This window comes from Montipora foliosa, chromosome 2, assembly GCF_036669935.1.
Source record: "Montipora foliosa isolate CH-2021 chromosome 2, ASM3666993v2, whole genome shotgun sequence".
Taxonomy (NCBI): Eukaryota; Metazoa; Cnidaria; class Anthozoa; order Scleractinia; family Acroporidae; genus Montipora; species Montipora foliosa.
Window position 1 is genome coordinate 4,398,904 of NC_090870.1, and position 5,000 is coordinate 4,403,903.

At 39.3% G+C, this 5,000-nt stretch overlaps 1 protein-coding gene across 1 annotated transcript in view; it reads right to left on the reverse strand.

Moving 5' to 3' along the window:
• LOC137986512 (cell adhesion molecule Dscam2-like) overlaps positions 1–5,000 on the reverse strand; it is a 43,057-nt gene that overhangs the window by 20,332 nt on the left and 17,725 nt on the right. The window lies entirely within an intron of this gene.

Genomic DNA, 5,000 nt, shown 5'->3' on the forward strand with positions numbered 1-5,000 from the left:
TTGGGCAAGCATTACGCAGCTACCCTGAAACCGCCGAGTAAAAGCAGCTTTCAAAAATGTTGAAACATCCAGAACAAAACAATGAAAATTTCGACTTTCGCGAAGCTTTGGGGCTTTCGACTGAAATAAGCCATCAATGAGTCATGCGAATTTGCTCAGAACATGAATTATTTACTAGGTTACAATTTTTCAATAGTGAAACTAATCATTAAATAATTGCAGGGTTGAAGGTAACAGCTAGAAAGGGTGTAAAAAGACAATCACCAAAAACTTACCATTAGATACACTAATTGCCGAGCATAGAACAACAAAAATGATCACTCTTCCGAGGAATTCCGTCATAATGCTACGATTAATGCGTCGAATGGCAAAATATTATGAGTTGCCGTTTGCCAGAGTTGTAAACGTGAAGAAAAGGCACTAGCACAAGTCTTCACATTTATTTGCTTGACTTTTTGTGCTAGGACGCGGCCTGTCAATCATTGAATGGGAGAGGGTCGTTCATTGGTTATAGGAACAAAATTGTCCAATCGGCTACGGGTCTTGACAAATATTGATGACGTTTAACTTGGCATAATTCGTGGTCACGGAAAAAAACACATTAGGTTTTGGGCCTTGTTTTGAATTGCAAAACCATAGTTCCTGATCAACACATCATTTTTTCGGTTAGAAACTGCGAACCTTAATCGATACAACAGAACCTTTGTTTGGTCCGTCCGAACGCCACTGGTCAGATGAAGAAGAAGTATTCAGAAATCAGGAAAGTAAGAAACGTCGTTATTACGTGGAATGCCGAAGGCATCCACGTCTTAAATCCGGGCTGGATTCTTTTTTTTGTTGGTAGTCACAAATGTGCATACCCCACGGATATTGAATTAATCTCCGATCGGGTGGACTGACATATATTCCCTGCGGTATTCCCAAACTTCCCTGCCCCATGGAGAACTCCTATACTTCCCAACCACGATTCTTCTCTGCTAGCGCGTTAGACCACTCGGCCACCGTGACAAACTTCCTTTACACTGGTGAAAGCAAAGATTTATAATAGAATCTTTCCGCCCGCTATGATTGTTTCAGTATTTAACTATTCGATTAAGTGGATAGATGCTTTTTCTTTGAGAAAGGCAAGCTTTAAAGGTAAGGAGAATTTTCTACGTTATTTCTAGATCTTGCTTCGTACTTGTGTGTTCCACTGTGAACAGTAACGAATACTTCAATAGAAGCATTTTGCATAGAACGAATACGTACTCCAATATTTCTTGGGAACCAGTTTCTTCGCCGTTTTGAGGTAGAAAGAAAATAAGAAAATAGCTTTCAACGGCCAAACAAGATAAAAAATGAAATCAAGTTTAAAAAAAAACGAATTAGCTATCGCCGTCACGGGGACTTCGCAGCGGTCCCCCATCCAAATACTAACCTCATTCGGAGGAGCTTAACTTCAGCTGACACTTGGACTAGCATCAACGATTGTGATCTTTATGTTAAATTCGCACATAGATGTTGTCGAACTTTATAACACTTGAAAGAAAAAAAGTAAACTAACAAAAACCCGGTGTCTTGCCGTCATTTTGTCACAGATGCATCCTTTGTTTCCGGAGTTGTCAGTATTAAACACGCAAGGTAACTTGATCACAGGCGGCCGCTAAAATCGATGTCACTTTCGATTTTGTGATTTTACTTGTACGACCAAAAGTACGATAGAAAAATTGAACTCAGATTGAACGTAACAAAAATCTCCCGAAATGTTTTTCGCTGATGGTAACTTTATATTCGTGGCACAAAATTTATGATGTCTTCATCTCGCAAATTGTCTTATTCTCGATCGAAAGTTCCTTCTGCTCTCCTTAAAAACTACATATCATTGTTTATTTACTTTTGCGTCAATATTTGTTTTGCATACATGTAAGGCAGGCTAACAAAATCTGTACTTTGCTTAGTTCGCATTTTTGGGCATTAAAAATAGAATTTTTGGTCGTATGTTCCTGACGGCAAGTTGCATCTTTTGACGTCTCCCATCCAGTTACTAACCCCGCCGGAACCCTAGGGATTAACTTCAATGCAAATTGGTTTTGGAAAGCTGTCAGCTGTCACGTGGACGTAAACAAGTGCACTTATGACTTATGAACACAGTGTGACTCATAACAAACACTACATATTATTTTAGTGTAGTATCATGACTGTAATAGGGAGTTTAAGAAACGACAACGCCAAAAAGCAGTGATATTATTGGTTAAAAGAGGAAGAAATGATCGTGTCGCGCGTGCGGCACGCATTTTTTAATATTTCTCTCCCGTACTCGTCAAAACTACTACGTGAAATTACCAACTTTGAGGTTTTGAGGACAACGTAGACAAACTGCAGTGAATCTTTCAGTCTCGCCCTTTACTTCAAATCCGTCCGTACCAATCCAGTTATAGGACACTTCGCACATATTGTATCATATAAACAAGATTGAATAATCCCGAAATACCTAGAACAGCTCAAACGTATATTTTGAAGTGACATTTTCGTTCCCGTAGCCGTCGTGGTTTCTTAAACTCCCTAATATAGCACAAAAAGATAATTTGAACTCATTTATTTCTGCAACGATTACAACTTGATATTTTCGGGCGAAAATCCCGCTCGAGTTGCTCGATCTGAGGTGAATAGCAAAGGATATTCGAAGTTTGAGTAGCCAATCAACGCTATCCACTGTTTTAGCATATACTAGTGGTTTTTATAAAATATTTTACCTGCACTCGAATTCTCCCAACTCGCCCTCGTGTTTAGATGAGGCTATAGAAACACGGAAAACGTCCTTTATTGCTTATATTGGCGGCGCTATTTGCCCACAAATTTCTAGCGAACGACTGAGTGCGCAGGTTAAAATTTCCACTACTTGACAGCTCACTGTTTAATATCTTTCTTCTTTGGTATAAGTCAAGGCCTTGGTTAATTTTCAGGTTTGACTATCGATTACAAAAAAAAATTTATTCATTTTTATCGTCCCTATCCTATGATTTGGCCACATCAGTTATTCTCCATGCAAGACCGACAACAGAGATCTTGTTTTCTTCATGCAGATGAAATGATTTCACAAGCTCAATTTTAGATCATATTGATGATAGATTTTCTTCATGTTTTTCAGTGTAAATTTCACAATCACCTGTCACTGACCTTTTAAAGTATAACGTCAGTGTTTTCAAAAAAATCTCTATTAAGTGGTTTGGTGTGTCTTGCGAGCTCACGTTTTGCTAAAGTAAAACATCACAGTTGGATCTTCCCCCCGGGGATCTTCCCGCAAGAGCGTCATCGTGTGACAATGAAAATTCACAAGTTTGTGGATGATGTTTTGGTGTCCCTTCTCAGTTTCATGATCGACGTGATATTTGTCGCCATTGATGCAGATTAATCATGCGCTCACAATCACATGAATGTAGACATAAATTCCCTTTAGTGTAGACCCCAAAGGTGAAACCCTGGCTGATTCGGCCTGCTTTCATTGGCGACATATTTCCCATTCTTATGTTAACTTTCCAATATGGGGTATTACAAACGGAGCAAAACGAAAGGTTTTCTCCACTTTTCAAAAGAGGAATTCAAGGCAATGCGCAAAGTAACTTCACGAGCAACATCTCGTCTCAAAATTCTCAAAAGTCTGAAAATTCGCTCCATTTTTATTGTCATGACTGTCCAAAAACCACAGATTAACACAGCTTATAAAATAGAGTATACTAAACCTCTTTTCCGGGGTTTCTCAAAACACGTTTTGGGGGTAGATATGAAGTCAGACTGAGAGTTAATTCAGTTTTTTGCAAGAATTTATCCGACTTGCCGTATGGGGCAGTACTACAAAAAATACCCGAAAGGCAGATCAGTAATCGGTATCTCTTTCAAGCTTACTGATATCCCTTACTCGAAATACATTAAATCAATACACCTCATCTTAACTTAAAACTTGGTTCAATTTTTATTGAAGAAACGCTCTATCTCAACTATAATAGGTCGATTTCACGGCCGACCTTCTAAATTTTAAATTGAAACCATGATTTCTACATAATAAGGAAGTGATTCATGCTATTCTATGCATTTTTTAATCATTTGTACTCACAGAAAACTCTTCATTAAGACAATCTTTCGCTGCATACAGCTGGCACACCGTGGTTTTAACAAGTACACATGCCACGACGTATAATTAAGGACAGACTGTAGTTCAAGTACGTCTTGTCACAAAATGTTTATACGGGCAACTTAACGTGAGATGATTTATTTACATAGGCTTTAAGTAAGTCACCAAGATGGATTAGAATCCGCCAGCCTGATGAGCCATTTAAGCAAATGAGACACACGAACGTCAACCTCACCTGTAGCCAGTGCCTAAAAGCCTTAGCGGAACCCAGCTCGCAATTGCAAGCAACAGATATGCCACACTAATGAGACCAGCTGTTCAAGGTGTCAGTGGGTATACGCTTGCTTCAGGCAAGAGCAAAACGACAGGGTTGGAGTTTGTGTGTGTCAGCTGCTTGATTTATTCAAGGTTTCGACAATCTTTCTCGCGGCTTTGAGGTATCGTTTGTAGCTGATCTACAAGCTCAAAAATGATGCCAGGGTAAACATCGTTGGTATCAGTAAGCGAAAGGGCAAATCCATTGTAGCATCTGATACAGGATCTGTTGACAAGAAAAGAACAATTTTGATACACAAACTCAATCGTGAATTTTATTTATTGACAAATAAGCCGCAAACTCGAGTGGCATCATTCTCTATATATCAATGTTCTATGGAATATGCGTAAATAAAAGAAATGTCCGTTGTGATAAGGCAGGCAACTAAAGGCTGAAAAGTCCAGGTTTCAACGCCACTTGGTGTATAACCGTGCCATTAAGGCGGACGAACAAAGGAAAATAATTGCACGTTTACGAGAACACGGATTGGGAGCTGATGCACGGGGTAGCAGGGCTGAGTATTCGCTTTCCACCAATGTGGCGCGGGGTTTAGTCTCCCCAAGTAGTATGTCACTT